This window comes from Astatotilapia calliptera, chromosome 17, assembly GCF_900246225.1.
Source record: "Astatotilapia calliptera chromosome 17, fAstCal1.2, whole genome shotgun sequence".
Lineage (NCBI taxonomy): Eukaryota > Metazoa > Chordata > Actinopteri > Cichliformes > Cichlidae > Astatotilapia > Astatotilapia calliptera.
The window spans coordinates 19,833,262-19,853,460 of record NC_039318.1 but is presented as its reverse complement, the minus strand read 5'-3'; the positions used below and the strand labels follow the sequence as shown (position 1 = coordinate 19,853,460).

General features: G+C 41.1%; 1 protein-coding gene across 1 annotated transcript in view; it reads right to left on the bottom strand.

The window, feature by feature from the left end:
* Window positions 1-20,199, bottom strand: part of plxnb2a.1 (plexin b2a, tandem duplicate 1) — a 230,874-nt gene that overhangs the window by 184,852 nt on the left and 25,823 nt on the right. The gene's annotated exons all lie outside the window — the stretch shown is intronic.

Below are 20,199 nucleotides of genomic sequence, written 5' to 3'. Positions count from 1 at the left end.
TATATTATTTTCACTGATTAAAAATCACAATATCAAAAATATTCAAACTTGATTATTTGGCTTCCTCACAAGTTTCTGTGCATGAATATTCATAAACTTCTATTTGTTCCCATTTGTTGTCTGTCTGGGCTTAGATGAGACAAAGTATTACCATGCTATGGAGGTATAAAACAAAAACTGGTGGTTCACATTAGCACTATAATACGTTTAAAGTTACTGTGTCAACAGGTACATAATTCCCTAGTTCAAAAAGCCTCAGTATGCTCACATTCACTAACTAACACGAAATGCAAATTCAGAGCATATCAAATGCATTTAATATTGGCTGCAGAGGTGAATGTCTGCTTGCTTTATGGGGTTTGAATTCAGTCTTTCTATGTGGAGTGCATTTTCTGCCAGGTACTCGTGTGTCTTTCCACTGGCTAAAAACATGCATGGGGTTAGGTTAACTGGTGATCCCACATTGACCATAGGTGTGATGGTGAATGTCTGTATGACAGACTGGCGACCTGTCCAGGATGTACCCAGCTGGGATGGGCTCCAGACTAGGGCTGGGCGATATGACCCAAAATTCATATCTCGATATTTTTTAGCTGGATGGCGATATAAGATATATATCTCGATTTTTCTTTTTAAAGCCATAAGTTAAGAACAAAAAGAGAGTTCTTAGTCACACTGTGTCCCAGATGTCACACGGGCACTTTTATTTACATACAGCGTAGATATTACTCAAAAATAAATTATCAGCATATATTAAATAATCATGGTCCATAAATAAAAGAAAATAATGTTGTTTTTGTGCATAACAAAAAGCTCACAATTGTGCAGTCAAAATGTAAACTAAAAGACGCTGAGCATAATAACAAAGAGACAGATTTCACAGCTGCTCCACGTCTCTGAACAGGTGCCATTTGTGGTCCTTATACACACACTGTACGTATCACTCCGCGAGGCTCCTCCTCTGTAGCCGTAATTCTCCGACAATCCATCAAGCGGTGCAGCTCCGTAGCTTAGCAAAGTCATATTAAAACATTTTTTGACAGATTGCTGAGCGCTGTGTACCACATAAAATCGGTTCGCGGTCAGTAAGCACAACCAGAATTCATACATAAGGCGCACTGTCGATTTTTGAGAAAAGGAAAGGATTTTAGGCCGTGCAGCCCCTCTGGGCTGCATGTCGTTAGCGTGGTTAGCTCGCTAACACGTTGACGCCATCCAGCCCCACGCACGGTAACTCGCTAACGGAGATTTTCCGCTTTCATCTTGTCATTGCCTGCAGGTGAAGCTATGGGGGAGGGGGAGTTGTGTTCAGTGAAGGAGAGGCGAGGCCGAGTAACGTTGCGTAGAGACAAAAGTGGACGAAAGAGAGGCAAACCTGCGGCTCCACAAGTATAATTATAACGTAACATAGATTATATCGATATAAACGATATTGTCACATCTTATATCTCGTATGAAAATATATCGATATTTTTAAAAAAACTCGATATATCGCCCAGCCCTACTCCAGACTTCATGACACAGACAAACCCCTCAATTGGGTAAGTGGAAGAAAATGGAGAGATGGTTAAATATTTGAACAGTAAACAATAGTTCTGCACTCTTTGATTCATTGCTTGTTACTAAGATGGATGCACCTCCTTGTGTTAGCCGGCTTGTAACCAGTCTTGAGTCTTCAGGCCACCTCCGCAGTTACGACTGTTGCTTTTACAGAGGTGGCCAGGCTCTGACTTCCACTGGGATGGTCACAGAAACTAATATCATGCTAATTATTCTTCTTTTTGGCAAATCTCCCCAGGCTAGAGTACATCTTTTCAGCCATTATTTGCTCATCCACGCATGACTATCATGTAGAAGTGACAGCGAAGGCTCTCGTTTAAATAACCCACAACTGAAGATTAGAACGGCTGTGGAAGCTAATCTTTTTAAAACATTAACAAGATAATTTACAAATGAAATGCTGTTAAATGATACACCCCTGACAAATAGTTCTGCAAGAACCTCCTGCAAATAAAATAATAGTTACTGGTTTATCTCCAGTTCGAGAAGTATGTGTGTGCAACACCAACACTGGTGGTGAAGGGTTCCCAGCAACTTTATGGTGGTTAGGTCCACACCTTAGCTCAGCTACTGATCATAACATTGCATGAACTCTCTTTATGGTTAAAGGTTACAGGAGTGACTTAAACAAGACAAATTTTCTTAAGAGCAATCCCAGTTTAACTCTGAACCATAATAAGCTGCGAGACAAGAGACCTACAGCTTCAGCCAAAAAAAAACTAAACGACTTCCACAAATAACTGGGGAAAAAAAAATGTAAACAAGGATGTCCTCTGCACCTTCTCTCTGTGGAAGACTTATTTGTTTTCATCAAGCTATAAAATCCTGACATTCAACATATGTTACAGAAGCTCTACTCCACAGTACCCGGCCCTGCACTGTTCACGACTTAATCTCTTTCCAGCCTCAGTCATCAGCTGGAGACACACACAGGGACAAACACAAATGCAGCCAAGCAATCAGAAATGTAGCATATTTCCATAATGAGGTTCAGAAGGTGAAACAAAGTTCTGCCCGCCTGCTCTTCATCTCTTCCCATTTCTCTGTGGGTGGTCTTATTAAATCCTCTCCATCGCCACGACCTCCTCTTTCCTCTGGCCGTTCAGAAACTCATTAGACTGCTGGAAGATGCTCATATCCAGGCTATTTAATCCATCTCTCAGGGCTGTCAATCTGTCTCTTGAGGTTATTTTTTACCTTAATCTCAAATAATCAAACTTGATCTATTGGGAGTACTGAGGAAGCTGTTGAGGTCTGGAGCATATTATGAAATCTGGCTCAAGCGAGGGAAATGCAGGATAAATATTAATATGTGTAAATCTCTCTTTTGAGTGCTACCTGTCCACTTATGTAACTGTGAGCTCTTAAATCAAGCTTCTTTACTATCATCTTGAGGACCGTTTCATCTTTTCATCTGGTAAATCCTAATTTGTCTAGACAAAATTTAAGTAGTTGAAATGGGTGGCATAATGACAAAGGGTTTATTATCACTCTTGCGGTTTTGTAGGCCTGTGTTTGGACCGAATCAGGAATACTGAAGGGTCTGGCTCAAAAAAGTTGCTCAATTTCTCTTACTCAAGCTGTGCTTTGTTCAAAATGTTAATTTTACGACTGAGCAGTTTACAGACATGGAGACAGGGACCCATCATATTTCATTAATGCCTGTCATCTATACTTTAGGAGGTCAATAACAAAGATTTCTACTGGGGCTCAAAGCAGAAAAATGACCACAATATATCTGCTGAAGTTGATAGGGTTGTTGATCAATACCAGTGACTCGACCATTACTCTGTCTCTGTGATAAGATTTTTGGCTTTCAACGCTTCCATTTCAAGCCCTTCTGTTGCTGAGCTAAGAACGGGGAAAAAAAGATCCACTGGACTTTAGAGAAACTCCCGAAAGTCATAAATTATTTGGCACCTTTAGTCGCAGAAGAGCTGCACTTTGCACATTCATTTTGGTTTTAGGGCAGGAAATGGATAAGAGTTCAGTGTACAGCAGGAGCCAGTGGACAAATATATCCGGGATATTAGTCAGACCACTGCAGCAGTGCTTGCTTCTCAGAATTCAAAAGCATTCTTAGTATTCTATTAGTTCAGCTGATTGGATCTAAATCCAGACAAGTGAAAAGCCTAAAGTGGAAGCAGCCTACAAATGTACATAAAAAGCATCTTAACATCACAAAGCAACAGATCTGAAAAGAAAAGCTCCTTTTATTTTACTTCTAGAGCAGCAACAGCTGTTAACACAAACTCTGCATATTAAAAGGTTTTTAGCATTAATTTGGAGTCATGTCTCGGACCGGCAAATGCGTTAAAAGCATTTTTCCTCACATGTAATACAGTTTTTGATTTTGACAGGACAGTGAGGATAAGAAAGGAAAGAAAACGCATGGGTAGATTCAAACCGTGGCTTCTGCCATAGCTTGAAGAAACATGGATTGCTTGTGATACCCAGTGAGCTATACCAGCACCTAAGGTTCATTCATCTTTTAGCTCCATCTTTGGTCTCAACCACTTCCTGCAACAAAATCATCCAACTCTGTAGCCTCTAAATGGTTGCCTTTCTTCAGAACTACCTGCTGCTGTTGGAGACGAGATGGGCTTACAGTTGTCGTCCTTGAGCTGCACACAGACAGCTGGAGACACACCGGCTGATAAGCTATCCCTGTTATAATTCATTGAAGTCCACTTGAAGTCCAATCCAGCAGCAGTGATGGTTTCCATTGAGTGTTGAGTTGACATCTTCCATGCAAATACACGCAAATGCAATAACCAAGCAATGACCAACGTGCTACACCAAAATTGCAACTCCAGTGAAACGAATGAGAGAAGTTGGCATAAATATAAAACTAATAAACATGAGTTTAGCTGCAAAGTAGCTTTATTAACCTATAAAGAGTGAGAGTTTATTGCTAATCCTGGAATAGCTTTAATATTGGCTACTTGCACACAACACGAACACTAAACAAACTGGCATGATAAACTTGCTTACAGTGACTTCACTTTATGGGGGCAGTCTGAGAAAGCTACAAGGGTTTTTTTCCCACCCCGACCACAAGTGAAATTGCAAAATTCAAATAAAAGTACTCATAATGTAATTTGAATTAAGAATTAGTCCTGGATGTTAACTTTTAAGTGAGATCTGAACTCCTGCAAAGGTTCATTAGATGTACGAGCCACCCAAGACGTAATATTATCCTCAATCACATCATTAGAACTAGAACCAGCAGACATCTGGGCCTTTTAGGAATGCGATCAAAGACCACTCCAACAAATTGAACCCAGAGGGATGGTTTAATTGCTACATTCAAATCTTATTATTTCTCTTCTTTTATATCCAGGGAGTTGTATTTTAGACCTGTGGTCCACCTCATGAACTGCAGATGCCATCTGAGCTGATTTTCAAAACTGTACAGGGACAAACCCGCCTCTTAGTGTCCTTATAGTTCAGCAAAAGGCCCGTATTTGTGACTCACCCCCTCCCATCAACTTATGACTTCTGTTGAGGAAAAGACTGCGATGCAGAGCCCGTACTGCCAATAAAGCCTCAGTAAAAAGGACAGAAATTGAAGTTCCTCTGTTGGTAATTTAGCTGCTCGGTGTATATTTCGATCATATTGCTGCTCTTTTGAGACCTCTAACTCGGCAGTTTCAAAACAATTAGACCAGAAAAAGAGCACAGAGACAGATGCAGCGTAGCAAAACAACCATAATAGCAATTATGCTAACTGTTCTTCCATCTCTGCAGTTTACCGCCGAATGCTCCCGAGGTTTGTGGAACTAATTCGATGAATCACGTGTGACTGGAGGTGTCCAGTTTTTAGTTTTAATCTCACGCCTGCAGCTCATTTCTTAAACATCAAAGGATCTGGATCCAACACAAACAGCAGATTATTTCACAAAGCTGTTTAGTGTTGTCGTGAAAGAGTTTTAAGGTTGTTGACAGAACTTCTTTGCCGACTCCCCACTAGCAGTCAGACCACGTCTCCTTTCCCTCTGCAAACAGCTGACATCTTGCTTTGGATGTGCCGGATGTGTCACTGATAAGGACCAGCAGTGTGGTCTGTATTCAGAGCTTCCTGCTGGTATCAATCACTGTCAGGATGCTTCAAACCCACTTAAGCTCCTGTTCTCATGGGTTCTAGAGATCACAAGCTGCAAGTCATCTAAGAACAGGATGTGACTGTTAAAGGGCTTTACTGCCTGCTTCCATTCACACACACATTCCTGGGTTGTGCGTTGCGAGTTATGATGTGGCTTTTATGAAAGCTGACACATTTACATAGTGATAATATCCTGTGACAGTTATTTAAAGTTTCCTGCAGGTCTTAATTCATGGCAGGACATTAACTTGTTCAGTGGCTTTGCTCCTCTAAGGAGCAAGGATGTGCCCGAGCAACCATCCAGATGTTTAAAATTTCCCTGGCCTCACTCGTCAATCACGGAAATACCAATCAGCTAAACTAACTAGTCATATCTGATTTGTGCACATAGTTGGTTCAAATGTGTCCATCCCAAAATAGTTAACACTGCACCTTTGTGGTGAGAATGTTTAAACAAGCAAGAGGAAAACACGTGCACCACGAAGTTCTGCAGTTCTTTGTTTTTCCACTTCAAACATCTGTATGTCAGCTGTGTGACTACTGAGTACCAAATCAATCAGTGGCAAATTTCAGTCCCAGAGCCTCAGAGAAAGACCATGTGACATCACTTCTGCAATGTGTTGAAGAACAAGCAACACACAAACAGGGTGTGGTTACAGGTGTGGTTACACTTTTCAAAACTCAATGGAGACAATGTCCAAAATACAAAGGTGTCCATGGCAACAACTAATCTGAGGAACCACCTGGTCAAACACAAAATACAACAAAAAGATGAAGAGAGTCCCACATTTCATATTCTAGTTCAAAGTCACCAAAGGACCTGCAGCTGACTTCAGCACGTCTGTTAACAACGTGTAAGAAGCAAATGATGATGAGCTTCTGAGACATTAACAGCTTCATCGGGATCGTCTTCAGGAATTCAGATAGCTGGTTAAGCTATTCTTAGAAAAAAGGGACTTTTCACAATGACATTAATCCACTCGACCCCACTGCTCAGGTGTGCAGGCTTTACCTGCAAGGAAAGAAGGCTGCTGCTAACATTAATCAGTCTAATATAACTATGGGTGCGTTCAATGTCACTCACAGCACAAACATATTTCACTGATCTTTAAAATCAATGCATACACTAGTCCATTTGTTCATGTTTTTGTCGAAAGGAATTCAATTCTGCTTTTTCTGTGCAGGTTTAAGGAAATCTAAGCCATGAGTGAAGACCGACCAATCACAGACCTTTCCAGACCAGATCACTTGAATTATATTAAGTGGAATAAAGAGGGGGGAAAGTAACTGCAATTGGCTAAGAAGAGGACTTTGGAGAGTGGGGTTTGAAACCAGCAATTAGTTATTTTTCTTAATTTGTGAAGCAACTTCACCGTGGTTCATTTTAGGCCTTTTCTGGAATATTAACTACTGCAGATTTAACCAAACTCATTGGAGCTACAGCTACCAGATTTTTAATGTGTGGAAGCATCATTGTATTACTGTTTAAGAAATCATTTTATGGTTGCACTTTTAGTTTGAGTCTTTACTGTAACCTCACAAATTAAGAAACCAACACTCTACTCCCCTCCATCCACTTTAGATAAAAAATAAATAAAAATGTATCAACCTTCTGCAAACATTTTCAAGTCCACTCCACTGAAAAACAGAAGCACAGCAGTTTAATACCCCTGCACCAAAGCCATCGCTTTCTCAATCACATCACTTTAAAAAAAAGCCATCAGTATTTGAAAACAGTACCAGTCAAAAGAGTGTCCAAACATGTGAAAATTAACTATGTATGAGTACACAAGTATAATCAGACTTGCTTCGGGCTGATTAGAGGCATGAGGAAGCATGCTAGTCTGAGTCCAAATGTGTGCACCCTGCTGCTGGGAGCCGCTGTTTTTATCTTCCGTGCCATCGTGCTGTGTCCTCTCCTGAATGCCGAATGGATTCGGGGGAAATCACTGTGGAAATCGCACTAACCGAGATGACACAGAACATTAAGAAACTGCCAGGCTGCAGGCTGCATCTCAACCCATCACTCCTCCTTCACTCATATTTACTCAGTTTCACAACCGTAGGCTGACTACGGGGAACCCATGGGTTCAGACCGTCTTACACTTCTTGACATTTTCTCCTCACATTTTCATCTCCTCTTCTATTTGCCTTCCTTCTCCCAATAATCATTTTTCTCCCTTAATACACTTCTGGTTTGGCATCGCTCCGACTGCTGAACATCATATTTGCTCCTCCTTAATGCCAGCCGTCTATTTTCCATCTTCCCTCTACAAATCCTTCTCTCGGATGTGGTTCTTGCATATTCCTCGATCAGTGTATCCAAAGTGTGTGGCCTCTATTTGAAACTTCAAATAATGAGTATAGCACTTCTGATATCCTTGAAAATGTATTGTTCATTTAGATTTAATCAAAGCCTTGCAAAAAACTAAGTGTGGTAGATTTATCTGAGTACTTAACTCTTTTTTTCACATAAAAAAGACAGTTTATAAAGTTCACCCTGTGATTCAGGAGCTTGTAGAACTTTTCTAAAAGACTGTATCAGTCTAACCCACACTTATTTACAGCTTTGCTTCAGTTCAATATTTCAATGCATATTCTTGCAATCATGATACATAACAAAGGAAAATATAACACTGACTACTCTGTTGGGAACGAGCATTCACTTTGTACCTTATGTGATATGCGGTCCACATTATAGAAGAATTCATGGACATGCTTAGATTAGTCCTCCAAAACGCGAGAGGATGGATACACACCACTGAGCAGGAGACACGGGAGGGAAAGCACACACACTGAGTGCAACCTAATCTCCTCTTACTGGCTGAAGCTTCTGCTTTATTCAATAAGCTATGAGCTGCTGTATGATGGCACTCAGCTGGACTGAGGCCAACATGAAGAAAGTACATGTGATGCAAGAGAAAGAGTGAGAGGAGTAGTTACTGAGATATTGCTAAATGTATCCAGTCGAATGCCACTTATTACTTATTGGGGCAAAAGTGAAACAACGAGTGACCGATCACTGCACTTCCATCTATCATCGACACTCTCCTATCATACAGGCTCTCGGCGGGACTAGAAACTATTAGGGCTGTCAATTACATGCTAAAATCAGATTTACAGTCCATATAGTGTCCTAGAAACTATACTAGCTCACATGGAGCAAAAGAGAGGGGTGTGTGCACTGATCTGCTCTGCAGTCTATCACAGGGTGAACACAGACAATTATTCAAATTCAAATTCAAATTTTACTCATAATATACTGAAATATGAATATGGCGGATGTTAATTACTAATTTGGAAACGCTGAGGCAGACGTGCCACGAACTGCAGTTCCTCTAATGGCCACTCGAGGCAACCTCCCCACAGACTCCCACGTTAAAATTTCTAGCTTTACAACAGAAACATACATATTTACAACATGCTGCAAAAACTTGTTCTTCTGTTAAAACTTTTATGACAACTTGCCTGATGATGCTTTGATGAACGTGCTTATTAAGACTGACATATGTCCGCCATGCAATAATAGTTAAAAATTAGAAGCTAAGACATGGCGGTCGTTTCCATCTTTTATCTACAGCAGGGGTCTCGAGGGCCGGTGTCCTGCAGTTTTTAGATGTGTCCGTGATCCAACACAAATGATTCAAATGGCTAAATGACCTCCTCAACATGTCTTGAAGTTCTCCAGAGGCCTGGTGATGAACTAATCACTTGATTCAGGTGTGCTGACCCAGGGTGAGATCTAAAAGCTCAGACTCACCTCTTCCGTTTTCCTTGCCCTTTCAGCTCAGATTGCACTACATATAAACAGAGCAATTTATACCAAAACAACCATGTTTGTTTTGGTATAAAACATGGAAAAATTAGCATTCCTCTGGGATTCACGGAGTCCTCTACCACCAGGACGTGCGTTCTTTACTGACCAGTTTTTTTACTGGGTTTATAAAGACTAGAAGCGTAAATGAAAACTTCTGACTGTGGGCAGAAGCTGGAACTGATTTGAGCCCAGGCCGTCTTTTCTGGATTACACCATTTTTATTTCATCTGTTCAGCCCTTAAAGAACGCAAACCTGCCTGTTACATGTGTTGTTCTCCGCTGATCACTCTGTGGGGGAGCGAGAGAGCGAGAAAAAAAAAGACACATGTCCAAATGAGCCAGAAATGAGTTTCCAACGCTCCCACGAACACTTCTTTGTTGTCTGATAAACGACTAATACTGGAGGTTAATAGGAATTCACCAAACAACTCGTTCTGGAGGTTAATGGGAATTTGCCAAAATGACTAAGCCTCAAGGTTAATGGGGATTCCAGTTCAGGGCTGCAAACAGCTGAGAGGATAAATTGGCAAATTTGCTACGGAGGAAATTACAGTTCCAAAGGCGCTGAACCGAAGCGTTTTTTAATATCACCTGGGAATGAATTTTAAGAGCAACATAACAACGTAAATAATGAAAACAAAGCTGCTCCATCAGCCGGCTGTTTATAAGTAACGACAGATTTTAAACTGCAGCTACAACCGTTAGGATATTGGCTGTTTATAAAAGCAGAGGGGATGCACATTTGTTCTGCCATCTTTGCTTTTTATTAGAGCATTTAAAGCACTTTAAACTTAATTTGATTTAAATCATTTTCTGAAAGCTACTTAGTGAAGATGGGAAATTGCACCAATAAACACACAAAGCAGCTTTACTGGATGGCTGACGCACACTCATCTGCACTTGGAAGTGCCAAATGCTTCCTCCTGCTCTCAGTTTAACTCATCAGATGTGAAGAATTCCAGACGAGAAACACAGATAAAATGCCACGGCACACACAAACATATTTGCACACATGCACGCATGAAGCACAGACCACCTCAGGAGGGCTTCTCATCACCGCTCAATCTGTCAGCCTGACAGAGAGACGCATAGTTTGTCTCTGTAATGCCAGTACAGAGACAAACTGGTGTCTAGAGGGAGTCCTACAACAGGTAGACAGATGAGTGATGCATAAAGCACAAACAATCTTATCTAAAACTTTAAACTGATCATTGTTCAAGCTGGAAAATATGAGAGATGGGATAATTCAATCATCTAATGCAAGTTTCAGTCCAACAAAAGGCACTTCTCAATACTCTATTTTGCTAACAAACAGCTGTTTTGCTGTGTTTTTCCTTCGTGTTGTTTGTGTCATAAGCAGTGAGTCAGTGATTTGCAGCTTAAGATTTCAGGTTTAGTGGAACCGAAGGCTAAACAGCACTTCAGTGGACCTGCAGTCTGGACTATATTTAGGACGTCTAGACTTCTTTTTACCTGCAAATCACCAAATGAATGCTTTCAACTGAATTATTTCATGTGTTCACACCAAGTGGGAAAAACAGCTCCACATCCTCAATTTAACTTAAAATACAAACTTCGGGTTAAAAACACCTGGACTCGAGTTTCATCAAGCTGCGAGAACAGGGACAAAAATGAGATGCCTCCAAACTGCTTTTTCACTTTTCAGAGGATTGAATGAAACTGATAAGAGTTCAGTTCAGGCCTTGAAAAAGAAAAAAAGAAAAAAGAACACAACCTTTACCTGGTTTACTTCATTCATTTTAGATCTTCTCTTTTTACCTTTTCATCCATTAACAACCTCCTCGCTCTTATTGTGAAAGTTCAGTTGCTGCTAACAGCCATCCCCGACGAACACCATGTCATGGCCAGGTCACTGCTGTGCTTTGACCTGGTCATGGAAAGCATTTAGCTGCTTTCCAAAAATACCGTCCCATTCTGTTGTGGACTACAGCTGGAAACAGTAGCTCTTGTTCTCTTCTGTAAAGGAGCGGGCTCACACCACAGGCTGTTGTGTGGAGAGAAAGGAAATTACTGTTCTCTCAATGAAAATGCTTTGCTGATGCCAGGGGTCAGAGAAGAAGTGTCAGGCTTCTTGAAGCTGATCAGAAAGCAACAGTAACTCGAACAACCAGTCATCCCAAGTATGCAGAAGAGCATCTCTGAATGCACAACAGGTTGAACTTTGAAGCAGATGGGTGACAGCAGCAGAAGACCACACCAAGTGCCACTTGTGTCAGCTAAAAACAGGAAACTGAGGCTACAATTCACACAACACAACTACCCAAACAACACAACTACCCAAAATTGGAAAATGGAAAAGTGGATGATAACACACCATGTCACAAAGCTCACATCATCTCAAACAGTTGCCTTTAACATGCAGATGACTTTGCTATACTCCAATGGCCTCCACAGACAAAAATCTCAGTCCAACAGAGCACCTTTGGATTTTGGTGGAACGGGAGATTCACATCACAGAGGCGCAGTCGAAAAATCTGCAGCAGCTGTGTGATGCCGTCATGTCAACATGGATCAAATCTCTGAGGACTGTTTCCAGCACCTTGGTGAAGACTTAGGGCAGCTCTGAACACAGTATTGTGAACGGCCAAATAGATAATGATCATTACCATCTATGATGCACCAACTGGCACATCTTTACCAAATAATCAGTATCAACTCCTTGCTCTGGCTTTTTTGCTTCAGACTGATCACTTGCATACATCACAGAACCTAATCTAGTTTCTGAGAATCATCAGCACTTTTACTGATGCTGGAAATCCAGTAACAAATCTTTCCACGGTCTTCTTTTCTGTGCCCGACTCTCGACGTCTTTCCAACAGGCTACGCGTCAAGTAATTAACATCAATGACTTATCTGTCAGAGGCACACGTGGGCATGAGACACTGACTGTCAGGAAGACAACAGAGAGAGACAGAAAGACAGAGAGAAATAAAGAGAAAACAAGGCTCCATCAGCTCCATCCTTAAACTACTGATAGTGGTTCTGTAGATAAGACTATAGTTAAAACCAGCAAGCTGCGACAAACTATGTCTTTAAAACTGTGTGTGTGTGTGTGTGTGTGTGTGTGTGTGTGTGTGTGTGTAGGTCTCTGAAAGGAATTTCATTTCCAATACACAGTCTGTTGAGGGTCCAATTTCCTGAGCAGTGTAGCGGAGCGCTGTATCTGGAGTGTGTGTGTCTGTGTGTGTCTGTGTGTGTCTGTGTGTGTCGCAGCAAGCCAGAGTCCGAACCTCAGCAGCAGCAACCAAGCAAGTGATGAGCATTGCTGGGAAGAGGAGACAGAGAAGCAGAAAAAGTGAGATGCCGAGGGAGGCAGGAGAAGGAAGAGGCAAGAGACAGCGGAGAGTACAGAGATGGGGAGCAGGCTGAGGTGACTAAAGAGCAAAAAATGAGGACAGTGTGTTTAATGGGAGTGACAGACCAGAGCCTCTACACCTACCAATCACTGCGCGCACACACACAGCAGGTGAATCGTGTTTTAGTGAGCTGAATAGCAGCCAGACAGCTTTTCTCCAGCATCAGAAGCTTCTCTTATCTGCACGACAGACGCTCTTTTCTGCCGTCCTCTTAACTACAGCTGCACTCGTGCACACAGCTCGTACTGTCCTTCTGTTGCACAAGAACTAATTATCAAATCAGGCAGCGGCTGCGTCATTTACTGCTGATATGATTAATATAAAAGCTGCGCATGTGGATTAGTCAATACTACGCTTCTCTGCATTAGTTTTATTAAACTCGGGGCTATTTGTTAGTGCTGTGTTGCTTATTATGTGCTTTTAAATGCTGCTCTAATGCATTTCTCTGCATTATTAAAAGCACTTTGATTCGCCCATGTGTTTGAAAGCTTGTACACACTTAAACTTGCCCTGAATTACACCAGCAGTTCAAGTGAAGACCCAGAACAAGCTTTCGTCTCCGCTTTTTCCTTGTTTGGTAAATTTGCTCCTTTTTTTAGGTGACAGATGAGAACAAATTAATGCTGACTCATGAAAAGCATCTCTAAAGACTAATCTAAAGATAATGGGCGAGCAGCCACAGGCTTGTTTTTGTAATCCAAAAATCATCATTGAAAAAGAAGAAAAATGAACTCGCTGTGCATTTTCAACACATTCTTCCCAGTGCTCTACTCTGAAATAAAGTTATTCTGACCTGAAGTTAAAGTTAAGCAACCCTACTGTCTCAGAGGCACGCACCAGAATGATACACAACATAACAAGCTATAGTACAGTCTAAGGTGCACCTCTGAAAATATTTTAACTGGAAAGTACTCAGAGGTAAATAATAGAGCAGTCTCTTCTCAGCAGAGCACTACATGCTGCATAATTTCATTAGAGTGGTCCTCCAGATCTCTAACACCAAGACCTGCAGTCCAAAACGGTAAAGTTTGAGTTTATACCACCAAAGAATGAGTCTCACTGGAGAGGACAGAAGGGGTGGGACTAAACGTAGGATAAAAAGTCTGAAAGTTTGTGTTTCTTTGAATTCTTTGTGGTAACAATGTTTCTTGGCTATAAATCTCATACTGTTGGAAAGTTTATCTCCTCTTAAATGGCACCAAAAATGCCTTTTTGTAGTTGAGCATGTAGGTTGCACTAATATAAAACTTGCCAAATCTTCTCTGCCAATGCCAAACAGCTTCTTCTGTTATTTATTGGACTGGATGATTGAAGTCTGTAGAAACCATTTATTCATTGAACAGACAGGGACTTCGGTAGGATGTGGAAGAACCTGCAGCCTGGCACCTCCTCATGCTGGTCAACACCTTGGTCATACACTGCTGAGGGATGGTCTCATTCTTCGACCAGCATTTGTCACAAGCCAGTCAGTCTGGTTATGTTGTTTACAGAATAAGCCGTTTGCCATAAGCAGCGAAGATTTGGCAAGTTGTTCATGGACGCAACCCACAACTGCATTTCCCCACAACAAAGAAATAATCGACCAAACACAGATTTCTTTACTTTCTGTGCTAAGTTTAGATGTTTAGCAGTGACTGAACATTTTTAGCAGACAATCAACTGCAGATTGCGTAAAACCTGCTAAAATAAGTTGCCAACCACTTGAATTATGGCACTTTAGATGTTAGTTTGTGGCTGGGAATACGCCCCCTTGTAGAAATGCACATGAACAAGCAGATAGGCATTTGCTCCTGTTATACTTTGTTTAACCTTCACTTCGAGTCTGCCTAGTTGGTGCACTGTAGTTTAGTGCCCTGTCTGCTCCTAACAAAAATAATAAAACAAAGAAACAGGCAAACTGGCAGGCGCTCAGATGTCGGCATAGAGTCTTGTGTTCACATTCTGATGAAAAAAATGTACATCGCTCAGATCAAAGCAGACTTTCTCATACTGGCAGAAGTTTAATCTCCAACACTGATGTAACTCTGACCAAAATGGGAGAAAAAGAAATTAAACAGTGAAATTGAAAATCCAGTCTGCTGGTAGACGGGGCACGCTGACAAACGCCATGTACATGGGTTACAGAACTGAAGTAAAACACACCAATCATATCACCATTTGGCTCTGAGACTTGTTGGTATTCGCACAGTGCTTTAGCTCTAATAGTCGTGCTGATACTTGTTTACATCGCTTACATCCAACTGCCGCCTTCTGCACCGCCAACCACTGGATGGACTGAACTCCATGAGGTCTCAGATGATGACCCCCAACCCTGTTTGTCAGAGAAAAGCAAAAACGCACAGTTTTTGATGTGTGGCAGTCAAAATATATTTACCCTTTTCCCCTCTTACTGCCAAGACTTTGGGGAATACATTTGGAAAAAAAAGCAAAAATTTGCATGTTCTGAGAGCAGATGGTTGGGGGCGGAGGTATCACCACCAACCGCTGTGACTCGGGGTTCAAACATGCATACAGCTGCAAGCAGGAGCAATTTTGCCCAAACAGCAACAAGACAAAGGTGAAAAATAGGAAGAAACTAAAACCTATTAGTATTTCTAAATGGGAAAATGACCAATCCACTGTGTCGACCAAATACACAGATACTGATGGATTTACCTTGTAAATGGCTGCAAATATTCCACAGGTGCTACAAACACTCCAAGAAACATCAAAAATCACTCTTAAAAACAGTCCGGTTCCACCCCTCACTCAGCACATCCTGTTTCAAAACAGCAAGATGGCAACAGTGAAAACACTCAGCTCCAGGCTTCATAAAAGGGACCACCAACATGTGACGTCATTGTGGCCATTTCCATCTTTTACACCATCTATGTAAAAGGCTGAGAAAAAGATGAATGGAGATTATTTGAAACTGTGGATCATACAAAGCTATTAGTTGAAAATAATAGGTCCCTTCCGAGGATTAAAAGTGGGGCAAAGCCTTCATACGTCCCACTGTGGTCCAAATCCTGATGAAGAATCATTTGCGGTCTGCAGACACATGGTAGAAATGTAAAGACATGAAAATGACGGGAGAACTGCCAGCGTCGGCCTCAAAAGCCTTTTATCAATCAAGAATCCCACTTTTAAACTCCTCGCTCTAACCTCCTCTGATTCCGCACTCCTGTCTGTTTCACTTTCGTCATGCCTTCGCCCTACCCTGAACATTTCTTTCTCCTGACACAACTCTTTCCTCCATGACTGCTCTGATCTGTTTGCTGCAAAGTTTGGCATTAACAACAGCTGAGTGCACATCAAATATTCGATGTAAATCCATGAAACGCCTGGAGATCTATCAGTGTCTGTGTCTGGAAAGATAAATCAGAGTAGAATCAAGCACATATGGGCTTCTGGAGGCAGATAACAATAGTTTTATCTCTGCAGTTGAAGCACACAGAAAATACATTGTTAGAGAAGTTTAACCACTTTAATCCATTACCAAAAAACATTTTCCAACAAAAAAGTACAAAACACAGAATTTAACACTGAAACATGCTCAGAAGTAGAGCACAGAAGATTAACACAATTGTGTCATTTCCAGAAAACTCTTAGTATCATCATAAGAATTGTTTTTATTAACACCATTCAAATGCTAACAACTATGCAGCTATGTGCACTTTTAATTGTAATGCTAAAATCAGAATGCTAACTAGCTTGTAATACGAAAAGCTTCTGATATTCCAGATTCAAACTCATCCATCAGAGGAAATGATGCCATTTTGCGATGTCAATGATATAGCGACGTCTTGTGTTGACATTCTCTGGGTTGTGCAACAACACAAGACCAGAAAGAGAGCAGCGTGTCTGCCTCTGATGACGATTTAGTACTTTAAAAAGCTACTTTGAGGAAGTTCACCAAAGAACAAAACTTCTGTCTTGCAAAATATGCAAAGAAAAGTTTTCCCAGCTCAGCTGACCACTTAAAGCAAAAATATAACTCCATCAACTGCACCCGAGTATAGAAACCAGCTCAACTTTGACAAATCAACCACAAATCTAACCAGCCCTGTCAGCACCATTTAGTGCAACATCCCAGATTTTACTGTATGATGGGAATTTGTGCAGCTCCTGAAGAGTTACAGGGTTAAGTTAAGTTTAATAATAATGATTAAAGTAAGCAGTTAATCTCTACTTCTATTGAAAAGTTCCATGAAAATGCCACCTAGACTACTTTTTTTCCTTGGCTAAATGCAAATTTCTTTAAATGTCATGATGCAATGTTGAGGCTATGCCAGTCACCCCAGCAAACAACCCTCCCTGGAGGGCGTAGAAAGAAAGCCAAGCACACATCACGATAACGCAATAAAGTTGAAGGGGGAGATCAAACTTTCACACATTTATTCATTTAAGTCTTGGCAAGAAGGCTACTTAAACATATCAAAATGACAATTTCAAACATGAATACCATCGCAAATATGTTTTCATCTGCATCTAAAGCAGTTCTGCTCAAACCCTCACTCATCCTGCTACGTTGCTCCTAATTCTTCAACCGTGATCTAATTTAAACCCAGAGGCGTTTGTTTGGGAGATTTCTGTAGCTGAAATGGATAGAAAACAGACATTTGCCTAAGAGGTGGAGCTTGTTTTGGTAATATGCAGGAAACCTCACACTGATATGAGACAGACTCACCCACGAGCACACCCAGACAGCGGTGTGTACGTCTGTGTCCTTGAGAAATAACCCTGAAGCAAATCTGTGTGTTTATCAGTTGCTGGCATTGATGTCCTCCTGTTTGGCAGCTCCCTATCCCTCACACTCACTCACACACACACACTAATGAAATGCAGCTTTAGTATGCCATGTCTGCCTCCCGTGGAGTCACACACATGCTATTTCCCCATCTACATCACTCACACATTTCCATTTCAAACCCCGTAACATTGACACGACCTTGAACTCGAGCCATTCACACCACCCTGAATTGCTTCCCCCTGATTATTTTTATGCCAATCAGCTTTCAAATTCAGCTAAATATTGTTGCCGCATTAATGCGAGATTCCAGCTGCTCCACACTTTGGTTTAACAGGAGGAGCAGATGATGGAGGGGAAAGGACCATATGCATCAATATGCTGTTAGAGTAACTTATCACTCAACCCATTTTTTATGCTATATGTCCTCGGATACAAATTCATTTTCTGAATATGTAATGGAGATATTTTTAAGCTAAAACTCGCCGCTTCCCAGGTTCCACCTCCTCTGAAGTCAGTTTGAGAACACGTATCAGGACAGGACAGCTTTTCCTCAGTGTTAGTAATGTAATAGACCAGATCAGCTATAAAATTGCTTGGAAACACCGAGTCCTGGCATTCATGTAGACCTTACTCCACACACTGCCCACTAAACTTGGTAGCAGCACTCCCCAATGGCAGCGGCCTCCCAAGTCGGACCAGAAACCTGTCAAACTCTCTCAGCAGCATCTCGAGGAGCAACAGAGAGCTCAAGGTGTTGACCGTGCCTTCAAAACTCCTACTTCTCTCTTCAAACAGCGATTCTCAGGATGGACCCGCTCCAAACATCCTGATGCCAGAAACCACAGGACGCCATTAAGAGGTCCTTTTGTCCTTGAGCCCACAGGTCACAGCTGTTTTGATGGCATGATCTACAAAATTTTAAGCAATTGGTTTTATTGTTGTGGCTAATCAGATCTGCTAAATACAACTATTAGGCAGGCATCGTGTGTGTTTTTAGGGGTGTAACTGTTCTCCAGATGCACAGATTTGATGGTTCTCTTGGCGAAGGGAACGAGTATGTAATCGTCTGTTTGTTAGCAAACAGACGATTACAGTTTTCAAGATGGCACTGTAAAATGTTGTGTGATGGTAGATGTCAATAACAGTTCGAGTGGATTTAATTTTAGTGAAAAATAAAAAAAATCAGTTCAAGGTTGAGGTCACACCAAACATGAAAAATCTGTAAAAACCTTCTAGACAATTCATAAAAAATTTGTAGCTAATAAACAGCAGAATAATAGACTAGGCCTTGGGGGACCTTGACCTTCATAGTTAACACTCAAGGTCACAGTTCACCTTGAAAATAAAAATTTCAAGAAACCACATTGAGTATTATGTCATATGAAAGGGGGTGGAGAGAGCGGTACAACGCGCTTTATTTTTTTCCTGAGGGTGCTTGTTTGGATTTTGTTACCTTTTCCAAACTTTCACACAGAACCAGCAGCTCAGGGTTTGAGCAATTCACAAGAATTGTGAATTGCTCAAACCCTGCTCACTGAAGTATCTTTTTCCACATTTTTAATCAGTCTTCAGAACATCTTCCAGCACAAGACTGCAACATGAAACCAGTGAAAGTCATTTAAGCGTAAGGTTTAACAAGAAACTGAGAAAATTATGATTTCTCGTGGGAGTAACAGTTAAAAAAAACAAACAAAAAAAAAAAAAAGCCCCAAAAAAACTGGAGAATGAAAAATGAACAGCCGCAGGGACTCAAGGTGGGATTGGACAATTAATCAAAAGGACTTCAGTTTTGAAAACCAGACATTACAAAATAAATAAATAAAAATAAAATACACTAAGGCATATCAGCTCACACCTCCTTGCGCCAGTACATGCTCGGTGTACTTTTAAGACCACGTCCTTCTTTCTTTGTCATTTTTCCATTTATCGTTTTCTCCATCACCTTTTCGTCATGCTGGCAGGATGAAAGTTCCAGCAGGCCTCAATGTCATTCAGCTGCCTCCCAATGGAGCCTTTTGCAACTTCGCCGTCGTTCAGAACCAGAAACGAGGCCAAATTAGAAACCTTGGCATCAAGAAAACCTCCAAGAAATGCACAAGGCAGGAAGGGCATGACCAGCCGGTTATCAGCAACTGAACTTTCAGAATAAAAGTACGCGATTGCCCAGCAGTTCATCCACGACAGCTGGTGTTTATCTCTCAGATAGATTTAAGAAATAATTATTGAATGTACTCGTGTGGCCATAAAAACTTTGTGTGGGAAATGCTAAATTTCACATCTCATCTCTATTCTGACAGCAAACAACACGCGTGTGTTCAGCTCATAAGCGCCCAGCGGTTTTTCCACAGTAGTTCAGTCGCTCATTTACATCCCACACAGTCTAAAAATATTCATCTTCCTTTCCAGTTCCACTTATGCAGCTAAAATGTTCATTTAAATACAAAAGAGCTGCATACATTGTTCATCATTTATCATATTTACTTGAAGGAAGCGGCTTAGTTTTCATCGTATTGGATGTAATTCTGTTGAGCTTGTCTTGTGTTTTTAAAGAGGCTCTCTAAGCTCTTGTACACTTTGGATTTACATATGTGATTTATGCTAATAAAGA